Raw genomic sequence first — 16,929 nt, forward strand, 5'->3', positions numbered from 1 at the left:
ATCTTGTGGAATTGTAGATATAACAATTTAGCGTACACTTCAGTTGAATAATGTTATTCAGTGGATAAGACATTTTGTGTGGAAAAATAAATTTGGCTCCAGCAACGGAGTGGGGGCATTAAACAATTTCCACAGATTTCGCCCCCTCTTTACTAAATGATTTCTTCCTGAATGGCTCCCAATCTTCTGCCCAAAATCAATCTAATTTTTCCAGTCCCAGGAAGTTAAGGTTAGGACCCTGCTAGGTCTTCGCCAGAATGGCAGATTTGTTGCCTCAGTTCCAACCTGGAGACATTGAGGTTCAGGTCTGTAGAGCATTTGTTGGTGCTCATCATTACTGAGTCAGCTGTGACTCGGAGTCCTTCTTTGTCCTCCTCTCAACAATCCTGTGGCACTGGTATGACTTCCCTTTTGCGAAGGAGAGTGGGATCTGGGGAGGTTGAAGGACTTTGCTAAGACTTATATAGCATTAGAACTTGGCAACTAAGCTCAGCACTCCTTGTATACAACCTTAGCGTCTGTCACGGGGTTAGCTTTGACCACCTGGCTTTGTGCAGATGACTAATGTAGAGAAAATTTAAAACCTCACTTTCATAGAACAGCACAGTACGCTAGCGCACAGTTGTTCCTAGCCTGCTCCTGTACCTGTAACTCAACAGTAGGTCAGCATGTGGTTTAATCTCAGGTTGCTGATATTTATTTAATAATGTTCAGAGCACTCTCACGCTAAACAACAGAGTATTTGTGGATGGGAAGAAAAGAATAAAGTAGGAATGTTAGTGAGAGAGGAGAAGGAGGAGGAGGAAGAAGAGGAAGAGGAGGAGGAGGGAGAGGGAGCGGCAGGGAGGAGAGAAAGACAAGGGGAGAGGAAGAGGGGGAAGGAAGGAAGGAAGGAAAGAAGAGAGGGAGGGAGGGAGAAAGGAAGGAGAGGAACGACGGAAAGCAATGTTTTACTCTCGCTGAAAGCATCCATCAAACAGTTAAAGATTAATGATTCAGCGATCTTTTCCATAATAATTTAATGCAATTAAAACAGCATAAATAAGCCTCATCTATGAATTTTTGCATGTGTGACTCACATACATGAGGTCTGCATTTAAAACTCTTTCATTGGTACCTCTAGAAGCAATATGCACTGCTCTGAATTTAGTATAGGAATATGTACTCATTGGAATCAAGGCATTGCTGATCGCTTGAGGTATTGGGGCAACCAGGAAGACAGAAGTGTACTCACCGTGTTTACTAATGACTTACTGTGCGCTGGGCATGGTGTTAAGAACTGTAGGCATCCTCACGTCTGGGACACTGCCTGTCCCTCAAGAGAGCACACAGGTCCATGAGGGAGAGGAGGAGGGAAACAGCTAGTCCTGAAGTACAAAGGCTGTGGGTGACAGCAAGAATGCAGAATGGCATGGAGATGGAGAAGGGGGCGACTGGGAATGTGGGGCTTAAATCGAACAGGCAGAGTCCAGGGTGAAACACCTGAAGAAAGGGATGGACAGGAAGATACACATGAAGGGAAAAAGCAAGGGTGATTAAGGAACCTTGGGGCCTCAGGTGGCCTCATCTCATCCCTAGGAGAGCAGCCGAAGGATCCTTGGCTTGGAAGTACAGGGACAGATTTGCCTAGACAGGAGCCCTACCCAACCCACACGCTAGATCAAGGAAGAAAGACTTTTAAAATGTGATTCTAGTTATTGTAGTTAGGATTCATTTTATTGCGAGAACAAATAGACACCCCTCACACTACTACCACCATTTTAAAAGCTAGTGGTTGGGAAGATCCACCGAAGGGCTTTACTGGGCAACCTCACACACTCCACAGCAGGCTAATGAGGCCGCGAAGGGTAAAAGCACTTGGGGCTGGAAAGCAGAAGTGGTGCAGCTGTTCTCTGTGCATGTGCACTGTCAAGATCTGGATCTCCTGGCAGATAGACTTTCTCTGATTTTATTGCTTCTCTGATCCTCCTAAACATTGAGTTTTCACTGCATGATCACCCACCCCCACATCTTATAAACATATGTGTTCAGGTTTCAAGTGCCAATTGCTGAAGAAATGGTAGTTTCATAATGGGTCTCATAAATGACAGTTTCAGGATACAATAGGCTGTCTCAGCCTATGCTACCCATCAATTTCCCTGTGGGTCCAAATTTCCAGCCTGGCTAAGCAGCTGTATTAGGGAATCAGGTCAGAAGAGGAATTTGAGTGTAGCAGGCAAAAGAGCACTTTGAATATTGGAATAATATATTGATTACCATGTGGTTAATCTACCTAAAGTGTTTGAAATCAGGAAAGCATATTTTTATTCATAGATTACTTGCACCCAGGGAATGCTGTTGGAGTTCTGAAGATTCAGAAGTTAGCTGTGACCAGAAGGGTGAACCTTAGGATGAAGGCAGGAAGATTCAAAGGGTAAATCATCTGCCATAAAGCTCTGCTGCTTGTATCAAGCATTAACACACTTTTATCAGGGGTAGAAGCAAAGATAGGAGTGCCAAGGAGCTCTCCCGAGAGGAGCTCCTGTGTTCTAGTTAAAGGCGAATTGGGTGGCAAGACCTAATTTCTCTGTAAATGGAGCAGAAATATCGCACTAGTGTTTCCTTTGCATGAGTGAAAGACACAGACATTTTCCAGTGGCCGAAACATCACAGAGAAGAGACAAGACAGAGGCCAGAAGTGATCCTAAAGGGGAACGATATAACAGAGTTCTACCTCTGGAGGGGGCGTGCAACAAGCAGGGGCATTGCTTTATCAGTTATATACAGTAACTGGTCAAAGGTCAGCTCTTCTGGAGTGAAGCAGGTAAGTGTACATGGAGTGTAGTGTGAGCTGACTGGCCTGTTAGAACCAAAAGACACTAGAGGGAAGTAAATAAGAAATAGCCAAGCCACAAGCATCCACACCTTCTGTGTCATTCTGGACAGGAGATGGGGTCTAGCATTCCAAGAAGCCAGAGTTTAGAGGTAGCCCCTGGTTGATTTCTGTGCACATGGATAGGCCCTGGGTGACATAAATGCTGCCTATCAGCCCAGGCTTGTGCTGATCTTGCCTACTCAAGCATAGTTCTCTGGCCAAATCTAACTACTCACATTTCCTCACTACATACTAGGCGCTTTGAATATCCACATTTTTTTTTTTTGCATGGAGCCCTCTGCATCTTTAACTCTAATTTGATTCTTACTGCTCTTGACTTAGAATATACTTTCTCTCTGAAACAACTCTGGATTGCTATGGGTCAGTATTTCTGCTATCTTTTTCCGCAGGACTCTTCTTCTCCTCTTCTCATCCAGTTCCTACCGTAATGGATATTGTGAGTTTCCCTCTAGTACAACAGTTATTTTAAGGATAAAGAATGATTTTAATATGTATCCATTTTCCTATGAATGAATCTATTTTCTCGTTCTTATGGCTGAGTAATATTCCATTTTATAGAGAAACCACATCTTCTTTATCCAGTTTCCAACGGAGGGCAAATGGGCTGTTTCTAAGACTCATTTAAAGCTGAAAAAAATACAAGAAAAAAAAAGAATGATTTTAATCTTTGGCAGGTTGAAATCCAATTTTTCCAACACCATTTATTAAAAAGGCTATCTTTCCTCCAATGAGGATGGTTGGTTCCTTTGTCAAAGATGAAGTAGCTAAGAACATCTGGAGTTGTTTCTGTATCTTCTAATCTATTCCACTGATCTTCAGATCTTTTTCTTTGCCAGTACCATGCTGTTTTTATCATAGTGGCTTTGTAGTATAGTTTCAGTTTGGGAATTGTTATACCCCTTTCCATCTCTCAGTTGCCTAGAATGGCTTTTGCTATTCTAGCTCTCTTCTGGTTCAAAATAGACCCTTATCTTTCACCATGCACTAGACTAAATTCCAAGTGGATTAAAGATCTAAATATTAAAAAAGAAACATTAAATTTGCTGGAAGATAAGCTAGGCAGAACTCTTGAAGACATTGGCATAGGAAAAGACTTTATAAACTAATCCTCAGTAACATGGGAGCTAGCACAAAGAATCAATAACTGGGACCTCATCTTATTAAACAGCTTCTGCGCTGCAAAAGAAATCACCAACAGAGCCAAGAGACAATCTACAATATGGGAAAAATTTTTACCAGCTGCTCCACAGACACAGGACTATTATCCAGAATATATAAAGAACTAAAAAAAAATCAGGCCCCCCAATTATACAGACCCAATTAAAAAACAGGCATCTGAAATGAACAGACATTTCTCAAAGAAGTAAAAGCAGAAAATAAATACATGAAAAAATGTATCACATCCCTGGTCACTGGAGAGATGCAGATGAAAATAACACTGAGATTCCACCTCACCCCAGAAAGAATGGTTGCTATCAAGAAATCAACCAATAACAAATGTTGGCGGGTTTGTGGGGAGAAAGGAACCCTTCTCCATTGTTGGTGGGGAGGCAGACTGGTGCAACCACTGTGAAAATCAATGGAGATACCTCAAAGAGCTGGGATTAGAGGTTCCATGTGACCCAGCCATCCCTCTGCTGGGTATCTTTCCAAAAGAATTAAAAGAATCATACAACAGTGATATATGCGCACTCATGTTCACAGCAGCATAGTTTGTAATAGCTAAAACTTGGAAACAGCCCAATTGCCCATCATTTGGAGACTGGATAAAGAAGATGTGGTTTTTCTATGAAATGGAATACTACTCAACCACAAAGGAGAAACTAGAGTCATTCATAGGAAAGTGGATACATATTCGGCCATACTCTTAAGTGAAATAAATAAGATATATATGTGTAAATAATGAATAATTTCTCTGGTATGAATAACTAAAAGTGTAAATAAGATCCAAATGGTATAATTGACAATGTGAAATAGGGAGAAAATGGCTAAAGGTGTAGGGAAAGTGAGAAAGGTAGGGGAAAAGAAAAAATATGAGAAAACAAAATAATGAAAACAAAGTTTTTGTAGATAGGGAAGGTTGGAGGGGGTGAAAGGAGGGCAGAGGTATGGGGAAAAATGAGAACAAAGACCTGTCATGTAAAGGTACAAGATCTCAGTGATGAATGTAACTGTATTGTGTACCTAAAATGTACCAATAAACTCAATGAAAACAAAAAGGATAAAGAATGATTCTTGCTTCATACATATTAAGGCAAAATTTACATATAAGATTCACCTTTTTAAAATGTGCAGTTAGGTAAGTTTTGACAAATGCAGACATAAAAAAGGTAACTGCTACCAGAGTCAAGATACAGAATAGTTCCTTTATCCTGTGAAGTTCTCTTCTGTCCCTTTGCAATCATATGTCACCCTAAACAATGAAGATCTATTCCTATACTTTTTAGATTTTCTAGGATATCATATAAAGTGCTTCAAATGGCATTAGTCTTTTGTGTCTAACTTTTATTCACTGGGAAATGCTTTGGATATTCATCCATTTTTTGTTATGCAGATCAGCACTTGATCTTTTTTATTGCTAAGTAGGTGTCTATTATCCACTATATACTATACTATAATTTCTTTATACTATGATTTGTTTATGTACACACTAGTTGATGGCCATTTTAGTTTCTACCATATCATTATTCTGATTAAAGGTTTTATGTTAATCACATTCAAATAAATCTTTTGTGTAGTTATGTTTTAATTTCTTGGAGGTGAATCCTAGGAACAGAATTGTTGAGTCATAAAGCTGACTATGATGTTTCCAAAGGGACACTTATTTTACATTTTTATTAGTAGTGCATAAGAGTTCCACTTGTTTCATCAGAACTTTGTGTTGCCAATCTTATTTTATCTCCTTTTTTTTTGTTTGTTTGAGATGAGTTTCCTAAATTTTCCAGGTTAGACTGGAATCAGCAATCTTCCTGCCTCAGCCTCTGGAGCACCTGAGTGTAGAGGCACATGGTGCCATGCCTGGCTGTCACTCCTATTTTAGATATTCAAGTGGTAGCATGGTGATAGACCATTGTGACTTTAATGTATGCATCTCCATTGAATACTGAGGTTGAGTATTCATGCTCTTACTTGTGGTTTTTATATTTATTTTGATGATGAGTTTATTCAATGACTGCTCATTTTTAGCAGATTGTCTTACTGAATTCTGAGTTATTGATAAATTTTGATACATGTCTTTTATGAAGTATGTTTTGCAAGTTTCTCCAAGTCTGTGTTTTTTTGAAGAATAGAAATGTATAACTTCATAAAGTTTTCTGTTATCAATGTTATTTTATACAGTATCATGTATATTTTTGCCCCATTTAATTAAAATTTTGCCTAATTCAAAACCACTAAGATTTTCCTTTATGCTTTCTTTTCAAGGTATTATGAAAGCATTTGATTATGATTTTAACTTCTCTACTTAGGATTATGACTCATTCAGCGATGATAATTTTGTGAATGGTGTACAGTAGGATTGAATCTTATTTTTTGCGTGTCGCTATCTGAATTTTTATAGCAACATTTAATATAAAGGTTATCCTTCCTCCCATTCAATTGTCTTGAAAACTTTGTCAAATATTAATTGACCACATGTATGTGTGTCTGGACTCTATCTTTCTTTGGTCTGCATGTCTATCTTTAGGTCAGTACCACACTGTCTTGCTGAGGATAGCTTTGCAATGTCTGCAAATCTTTCAACTTTGTTCTTGTCTTCAAAGTTTAGTTTGGCTATAGCAGGTCTTTTTATTTTTCATATAAATATCACATTAGCTTATTTCTTTTCTTATTGAGTTTATTGGTACTTATTCCTTTAAAAAATTCTGCTGGTATTTTGATTGGGATTGCCTTATATCTGTAAATCAATTTGGGGGGAAATCTACATCTTAATTATATTGAGTCTACCACAAGTACTGTGTATCTTTCCCTGATGACTTCTTAAGTGTTTAAATTCTTTCATAGTGTCTTGAATTTTTCAATGTACAGATTTTGCATGCCTTTTGCAAAAGTCATATTAAGTATGTCCTAGTTTTTAATGCTATGTAATAGTATTTTAATTTAAATTTTAAGTTGTTCTTTACTAAGAATAGACATACCATTGAGTTTAGACATTTACTTTCCATCTTTAAATGTTCTTGTAAGTTCTACTAGCATCTTTTGTTCTATAATATTTGAAAAATTGACAATCATATTCTCTGTGAATGAGGACAATTTGACTTTTTCCTTTCCAAACACGCATCTTTCTGCTTTACTGCATTAATTAGGCAACTCCAGAACAATGTGAGTAGCAGTGGTGAGAGTGGGCATCCTTGAATTCCTCTTGCTCTGAAGGGAAAGTATTCACTTTCTTACCTTTATGTATGATATTTTTATAAAGTTTCTTTGCCAGACTGAGCAATTCCTTTATACTATTCATTTCCTGATAGTTTTAATTAAAAGTGAATACTGAATTTTGCCAAATGCTCTTTTGCAAAGGCCTTCATCCTTCATTTTACCTCAGTGCTTAGAATGGTATCTTCTATGCATTTAGGTGCTACATAAATAGCTGTGGAATGGCTGGTTCTGTGAGGCCTCTCCTCAGGCACCCAACAGCATGGAATGGGATAAGGCGGCATAAGAGTATTGAATGTGTACTCAGCACTGGGTCCTATATTTGCCTGTATTAACTCCTGTGATTGTTATGGAATCATGAAAAATAAATACCCCCATTTTACAAATGCAAAATGAGTAATAGATAGAATGATTGAAGAGCTAAAATATGGTTGAGCTGTGGAGAAGTCCTATGTTTCATTATTCAGTTTTTAAAAGGCCACCATTAAGTTCAAAAAAAAAAAAAAGAAAAGGTATACAAAGGAGGCTGCTTCCAAATATGATACTGGCTGAAATGGAGCATGACCCAGACATTTGGTGGAGGGAAAGACTAAAGAATCCCGTGGCTCTGCATCAAAGGAATCTTCTTGGAAGGACCATTGAACCCCTGAGAAGAAAACATAATTCCTGTACAATACATGGCTCAGCCATGGACAGTCTCCTCGCAGTCAAAATAATATATGTCTAACCTATCAGTTTCCAATGCTGAAGATTTGGCCTATACACAAAGTGTAGAGTTAGTTTTGTTTACACATCAAAATACAAACGTTTTTCAACCTTGACAAAGCAAAAGTACAGGTAGGTCTGAGGACATGTAGAAGAGAAGTAAGAAAATTTTAAGGATGTTAACATTTTAATTTTCCAAAACAAGGAACATCAAATCTCCTCTGAGCCTCAGGTTCTCACCTGAAAAATGGGATTTAAAATCTCACCTAATGGGGTTATTGTGAGGATTAATGCATCTGTGTACATAAAATACTTCAGATACAGTTGACGCTCAGGTGACTGTAGTAGCAAGAGAAGTAAAGGGTAGCAGGCCTGTGGATATAAGGGAATCAACCTCCTCTACAGATCAGGGTATAGCCTCCACATTAAGGCTGTCAAAAAATGACCTTTCCAGAAGATGGTGTCACTGCCCAGTGGCAAGTGGTGAGTCTATGTAATGAAAGGACAAAGCCTGTGGGTCCAGCACAAAACATCTGATTGACAGGATAGACATGTGAGTAATGTCATTATCTCTATTTATAGTCAAGGGACTTGAAACTCAGGGGCTGCCTCACTCATGTAGGACAAGCTAGAAACAGCTAAGCCAAGACGAAAAGCAGGAATGGTGACTCTGGCTTCTATCACCAGGCACTTAGATGTACTATGAATCTGAACCCCTGGGTGAGCTCTTGGCATATGCTCTGTACACATTTCTAATGAGTAGGCCCCTGGGTTTAATCATGGGAAAAAGAGATTAATTGTTTCTCCCAACAGCTGCAAATTATTTACATTGCATTTGTGTCAATGGCTAACAAAACAGCAAAGGAATGTGGGGACAGCCCAGAGTCACTGTAATTCTTCCAATCTGAATGCCAAAATGTGAGGATGGATGAGGCTGATGCCCCATGTACACCTGCAGTGGGCACAATTGCTGTCCACCCTGCCTGCGCCTGATTCAAACAGCAGAAATGGATTTCTGAGGCCCAGATATTTCCCTTCTCCATCAGACTGATACTCAATCTGTCCCAGATGGCTGGGGAATGGATGAGAAGGAAACAGAAGAGGGCCTGAATTGGGGCTACCAATAATCCTGCGATAATCTCCTAAGTGGCCTTTGGAAGGGTAGTGGGAAGCAACAGGACAGTAGATTCTGCAGTAGAGCTGCTGCCAATTCCATAAGCTCCTACTTTGCCATTGCTATTGAAAAATTTATAATGTGACATATAGTGTTATGTACATCACAATATATATGTATCGCGTGTGCATTTATGTTTTGGATATCATGAAACATGAAGAGTTTTTGTTTTTCTACTCATTACTAACCATTTAATGGTTTTGGGAAGTCACCCTTCATGGAAATAGTTTCCTCATCATATTATAATAATCACACTTACCCCACAGGTTGCTGGGGAAGATTACATATGGAACCACACATCTGTGAAGCTGCACTACACAGGGTAAGGGTTGGCACTGGGACAACTTGGGTTATTTTAGGGGCTTCCTTGAACATGTTATTTTATTTGTAAAGCATCTACTTTGCACTTACACTTCTGTGACAGTGTGGGGGGATTAAAAGAAGAAACCCAGTAGTTAAGTATTCAAATTAATATTTTAGAAAGGTTAATCTTGTAATTAGTGTGGAGTATGGACTGGAAGGGGCTAGGACTTCCAACTGAGAGACCAGTGCGAAGGCCACTGCAGCAATCTAGACAGGGCTCACTTAGGCTAAACAAAATCAGATGAAACATACCAAGGAGATGGAATGGGAAGAAAATGCATTGGAACAGAATATACCCATTGCAGTGGATTGACTAATGGTCAACTTGTAACGCCCAGCTGAACTGAATCAGCATGGTCTGGGTGTGGAGGATCCACCTGAAGACTGTTACCAATAGCCATAAAAAGTGAACTGGGGTGGAAGATCTTGGCCTGTTGATTTTCTAGGAGAAGCTTGATGCAGATGGTTTTCCTGATGCAAATTAGGCTGTTCTCGTCGGAGGAGGAGCTTGGGACCTCGCTGTCACTGGGAATGAGTGCTGCTTTCATGAAGGGAGCTCCAACCTTTACCGTGAGCATCACGTCCTGGCTTCAATGTGGATATCATGAGCATAGATTCTCTGGCTTCTACCACTGACCTTTGGGCCTTATGGGTGCAGATCCTCAATAGGGACAAGCATGAGACATTGCCGTGGGCTCTAGTCCACTGGCTGGACTCGAGGAGGACATTGCCTTGGACCCTAAGCCTTTAGCTGGACATATATGGGAAACTGCTGGGATCTAGGCCCTCAGTAATGTGGATATCATGAGCATAGATTCTCTGGCTTCTACCACTGACCTTTGGGCCTTATGGGTGCAGATCCTCAATAGGGACACACATGAGACATTGCCGTGGGCTCTAGTCCACTGGCTGGACTCGAGGAGGACATTGCCTTGGACCCTAAGCCTTTAGCTGGACATATATGGGAAACTGCTGGGATCTAGGCCCTCAGTTGAATGTTTTGGCTTTTTTTTTTTTTTTGATACCAGGGATCGAACTCGGGTCCTTGCCGTTGCGAGGCAGGCCACCAAACCAATGAGCTAAATCTCCGGCCTCTGTTTTGGCTTTTAATGTGTGGTTAATCTTCTGCACTCTTTGTATTTGACTCTTTGGGTAACTATAAAAAAGTAACCTTATGAATTATGTGTCCTGTATTTAATGTATTCCCTCACCCGATTCTGCTAACTACAATACTCATAAAGGAAAATTACCCCAAATCCTGATAAAAGTCTTGTTTCAATTCTCTCCCTATGCTGAGTACCTGTTGGCTATAAGCATAGTATATTCATTTGCTAGCGTGGCATTAAAAACACTATAAATTGAGTGTCTTAGAAAAACAGAAGTGTATGGTTTTATACCTCCAAAGGGCTAAAGTCTAAAATCGAGGTGTTGTGTAGGGCCATACTCTCTCATCCTGCTAGGAGAGGACCCATTCTGAGCTCTTGTCCCATTCCTGGTAGTTTCTTGGCTTGTGGCAGCACCACTCCAATCTTTTCATAGTGTTCTTCCTGTGGGCCTATCTGTCTGTGTTCAGATTTCCCATTATCATAAGAATGCCAGTCTTGTTTAATGGGGGCCTATCCAAAGCTTCATTTTAACTTTATTACCTCTGTGAAGACTCTATCCTCCAAACAGTCAAATTCTGAAGTCCAGAGGGTTAGGGATCCAATGTATACTTTTTAGGGCATGTAGGAACAGGAAAAGAGGATGGTACTCCTGCAGTGGGTCCTGGTCTCCTGTGAGCCATGACAGCACAAGGAAAATTAAAGAATAAAGACAGGAAACCAAAACTTAGAGAAGAAGCTCCCTGATCAATACTGCTCTGGACAGCTAAGACGAAGGTACCCTGAGCTTGCCACTATTTATTGGGTTCATAGGGAGTAACAGATGACTCAGAGGGTGGCGATAATCCTAGAGTGACAAAGATCTTAGAATCACTCAGGGAGTATCAGATGTCTCAGAGGGCAGTGGTAACCCTAAGGTGCTGAGGATCTTATGCTGATGAAGACATTGGGTCAATGAGAAATTTATGTTGATTAGGACAGGATGAGTTAAGCTGATAAGGACGCTGTCCCTTCCCAGGTGAAACCTTTTTCTTACTACTCCGTTCTCAATGAACCAGGATAACTTTAGCTGATGTAATCATGCTCTTCGGTGTCACAGCATCATGAGACCATTGAGGTCTCAGCTGTGATTGGAGGCAAAAATGGAGCTATGTTTTGGCAGGCCATAGCTGGTCTGTAGGCAAGAAGATGAGGCCTAACCATAATTTAATTGTGAAATGATTTTTCCCAAAAATTATGTAGAATGGCTCCTGATAGGGGCAGACATAATTTAACCTGTAACATATGTTAGATATATGTTTTAGATATATTAATTGATCTTTACATAATATAGCATTCAGCTATATAAGAGTATACATACTCTTATATATGTAAGAGTAAAGTTGCTAGGTAATTTAGACCATTTTGATACTCTTGAAATGACCAGAAAATATGCAAATGTTTATTGCAAACTTACATACATTTTGGTGTTTATTACACATATTTATGCATTATGTATACATGTGTATAAAATGCAGTAATAGCTCCTAAGGAGGGATCCAAATAAGGTTGAATTCAGAAATCCCAGCACACATAGCCATAATCTTCTAGTTTTTGATTGGTAATGAACTTTAATTCTAAAATATCCATTCATAGATAGTAACATTTGAATATTTAAATTTGTAACCAGTTTCACAATATCTATCTACACTGGATATCCAGAAATAGAAATAACAGGATTTTGCTGAGGTGAAAGACCTGTGGTCTTACAAACAAAAATCATGTTTGTGTCTTTGTACTAACCCCTACCTTATGTATGTTTGCAGTGAGTTGTTGGCTTCTTTCTGCAAGTTTCTGAAGCTTCTCTGGGTATTAAATGGGTTAATATGCTCTCTAGGGTTGTTGGATGAGAGAGCCTGTGACTGGGAAAATGTTCACTATTAATAATACCATTAGAGGTTAGTTATTTACATGTTGCTCTTTTTTTTCTATTGTTTTCTAGTCAACAAGCACAAGCCATGGATTGAGACTTCATATCATGGAGTCATAACTGAGAACAATGACACGGTCATTTTGGACCCACCACTGGTAGCCTTGGATAAAGATGCACCGGTTCCTTTTGCAGGTAGGATGAAGGCTTCATATGGTTAAGCCTGGCTCACTTTGGAGACTCACAAAGCCCAGTCTTGGGCATTACAGCTATTGTCACCACTTGTGCGCATCTTTGGTCATCCTATGAATTGAATGCTGTGTGCCTTTTCTTACTTTGGGTGCGGCTTCTGTATCTCCCTGTGGCCTTTATCCATCAGGGTTCCTCCAATACAGGACCCCTTGTTTCTTCTTTTTCTGAAAAGTGGTGAATTGCTGATGTGGCCTTGGAGTTGGAGAACTTGGACTAGAAAAGCCACTGAGGGAATTTCTTTTCTAGATAGATGATCCATAGACATGCTGTAATGTGTGATCCACTGTCCCCACTAACTACATGTTGTGTAGCAGTGGATACTTATAACTTGGTAGATTGGCAAAAATAAAAGGGAAAGAAAAATGATCAGTAAATATTTGCTAGAAGTAAGGTTCATGCCCTTGAGCTTACATGTGACTAGAGCTTTTGGAGAGGCAAGCAGAAGGGAGACAGGTTTGTCCTCTGCATTTGTGACTAGAGCGCTTTCTCACTGTCATACAGACAACACTGCATTCTCCCCTGACTTCCTGCAAGGGCCATGTCCCAGAAGGTGTGTGCAGGACACTTCTACGTCATGTGTTTCCATAGATATGGCAAAGACAAGGGATTGGGTAATGGCAGGAGTAGGAGGGATCAGACAGAGAATTTCTGAAGATGCCTGAATCATGAGTAATATTGTTAACATTTTATAACTGTCAGGAGAAAGACAGGAAATTTAATGAAGGTTTTCAAGACTTCTAGAAAATGGCTTTATGATGGATGGGTGCCAGGCAAAGGTTTTCACCATGATGAAGTCTATTTTTTCTGACAGTTTTTCCTGTTACATTACTTGGGCAGAAAAAATTGATTCTTTTGTACTTTTAAGAGATAATCTCTGTGAAGACCCTTTTTCATTATGGAGCTTTATAAAGTAAGGAGTGACAGGATGGGTTAAATTCAGTGTTATGTGAACATAAACCTATAAGCATCCTTGAAGAACATGAGGGGATGCTTTCAACTCTCAGAAGAAGGCTTTGTCTTTACCGTATGTAGAATGATAACTACCAAGGGCACTTGACTGTGACTTCTACGGTGTTAGAGTTGAAGCATTTCCATATATCTTCTGGTTATTCTCAAAGGTTCTATATAAAAAAAAATGCCACCTGGAAGCAAAAATCCCATGCCATCTTTTTCACAAAATAAGTTATCTTCCTTTGCCATCCTGGGAATACCCCAACTCATCCCTTTGTGCACATAACTAGTAAGTGTTGGGATTAATCAAGACTTCTGAACAACCTCTGGAAATGAGATATTTAAGCAAATATTAGCCAAAATGTTGGGTCATGGAAATGTTTAATTTGATAGGTACTATGTGCTTTAAAAACATAGATATGATATTTAGAAATTGAGATTTTTGCATGAAAACTCAGTATTCCAGTTCATCTTATTGAACCAGACCTGAAAGACAGAGTTAATCCATAGCTTCCCTCTTTATGTCAAGCATGTGCTCTGGATTCCCTCAAGCCCTCTGTCACAGCTTGTGGGCAGAGGGATTTGCACTAAGCAGGGACTCACATACAACTTTCTATCAAATGTGTGAACCCTCTTTCAAACAATATAGTAAACTGATGACAAACAAGGGAAATAAATGGATGTCGTTAAGTCATTTCTGTGCAGTGAAGCTAATACTTTAAAAGATGAGGTCTACATCTGACTTTTCATTATGTCTAACCTTCATGTAGCCCTGTTCTTATCCGATAGTGAGCAGGGAAACTATAGTCTACAGTAAAGTTACAAGTTCTATAATGCAAACCAGAATAGGAAAACAGAACAAAAACATTTCAAGCAAATCTGGAATTTGAAAGCTTGAATTTACAAAACATTATTTAGCTGTGTTGGTTTTAGTGTTGAAGATCAATTAAAGTTTCACCTAGAGATTTACAAAATGACTTCCTAAATCATAAACTCACCAAGTGCCTTTGAACTTGGATCTGTATTCTGACCATTGGAAGTGCCCATGGTCATTCAAGCGCATCTTGAAATTATGGTTTGCTTATAAGCTGAGCTTTGAGAAGTTGTTACCAACTAAAGACAGTTTCTATACTCCATCTGTTCTTTGCTGTTGTCTTAAAAAATTGAGCGTAATGCATCAAAACATAATCTTCCAAGCTCTTAAGAGTAAAAAATAAAGATGCTTTTTAGAATGGTCAAAGCCATTTTTCTCAGTGTTATTTATGATCAGCTCTGAGACAGGAAACAGGCACTAGCCATCCATCCATGCTGCAAGCATTTATTGTAAAACATTTATCTTAAAAAGAAAATACTGAAGATTTATTTCAGATCCCTATCATTCTCATAAAATTGAAAAATTCATATCTGCCAGCTCCATCACTCCTTAAAGTCAACTGAAGCTTTTAGTTCCCCCTTATCAACTGTTCATGTATTATGGGTCAGTCCCCACTCCTTTCCTTGGGGTCTTTGTTTAGCCCAGGCGGTGAACTATAAGCTCTTTGGAAGACAGTTCCTGCTATATTGCTTTTGCTTGGTCTTGTTTCTCTTATCTCTCCTATCCCCATCTTTGAAAAATTTTAAAGGAAAAATGTTTTACACATAGGCTTTGCTAAATATCATTTAGAACCATGTACAATCCCAAGTGGTTTTCCTTTAATAAAAATTTCAAGTGTATTGTATACATAAATACACAACTCAGAGAGATATCATAGTTTTTTATGATGTACCTCCTGATTATGGCAATAATAAATATTGATTATAGAAAATGTGGAAAAAATAATTAAGTATCCAAAAAGCACAAAGCATAGGTTTTCCTGCTACCAGAGAGAGCATCTTTAAACATTACAGTATATTTCCTTTCAGACATTTTTCTCCTCTTTAAAAAAGTATAATCATAACTGATATTTAATATTAAATTTTATATGCATATTTTATGGATTTGATTATCATAATACTATGACAATAAACCAATTTAATTTATATTATTATTTAATTTATTTTCCTCCAAATAATTAAAGTACATTATTTTATTCTTATCCTACAGCTGATTAAATGACGTGTGATTATATACTTAATGAATACTTGATAGTTTATCATTCTCTGACTGATGGACAGTTTGTCTATTTTCAATTTTTTTCATTTGAACCAATGCCCCAATTGCTTGCCCAGGGCAAGCAACTGGCCTGGCATCCCAGAGCAGGCCTGCATGGGTAGGAATGTTACCAGGGCTTCTCTCTGCCTGCTCTGAGTTCCAGGGCCCTGTGACACTGCCTCAGATCCCTGTCCCGCTGGGCCGTGATAACCTCCCTTAGACTTCAGTCAAGTCCATTAGATTTGACTCAATTTTCAGCTCAGACTATGAGCTCTGTAGAATTGACCTTCTTAAAGAATCAGCATGGAAAAATCCTTGAGTAATAATGGAAATCTTGTCTAAAATCCTGTCCAAAAATGGTAATAAAAGCAAGGTGGGCACAATGTGAACTTATTAATTTCTACATGTGCCCCACTGAGGCCTGTTAGGAAACTATGGAGACTTTTAAATTTGAAGGAAATTACATTGCCTTTCAGAGATAATAGAACTGTTCATTTGTCTACATTGGGCCAGTCTGAACTTGTCTTTTGTAAGGACAAGGCTGCAGGCAATGATCTGCTATAATTGGCTGGTTTCTCAGGCTGGGTGAGTCTCTGAAGGCTACTCAGGAAATTGCCTGGGACATCATTTGGCATAGTGTGACTAGATGGTTACAGGGCTGGTTGCAACAGGGCCCTACTCTTTCCTCTGTGTTCATCTGCCTTTCTAGCTGCCTGTCTGCCTCTCTACTGTCTGGACCTGCCAGGCGCTTTGTTCATGACCCTATGGCTTACTGATGGCAAAGGCCCTTCCAGGGCTCCCTGTGTCCAGAGTGCTTTTGTTTGTTTGTTTGCTTGCTTGCTTGCTTTGAGATAGGGTTCATCTATATACCCCAGTCAGGCTTTGATGTGGCTCACAATTCTCCTGTTTCACCCTCCCAAGTACTGGGATTATGAATGAGTATCTGCCACCATATCTGGCTCTAGCCATGGTGTCTTATAGTAAGAGAAGACAGAAGTCGTCAACAGGCGTGGATTTTTTTAAAATCTAATTTTATTATTATTTTTTAAGCTGTCAAATAATATTGTATGTTTTTATCACTTACAACATGATTGT

The sequence above is a fragment of the Fukomys damarensis genome, unplaced genomic scaffold (assembly GCF_012274545.1).
Source record: "Fukomys damarensis isolate Sample0158 unplaced genomic scaffold, DMR_v1.0_HiC HiC_scaffold_37, whole genome shotgun sequence".
In the NCBI taxonomy this organism is placed as follows: domain Eukaryota; kingdom Metazoa; phylum Chordata; class Mammalia; order Rodentia; family Bathyergidae; genus Fukomys; species Fukomys damarensis.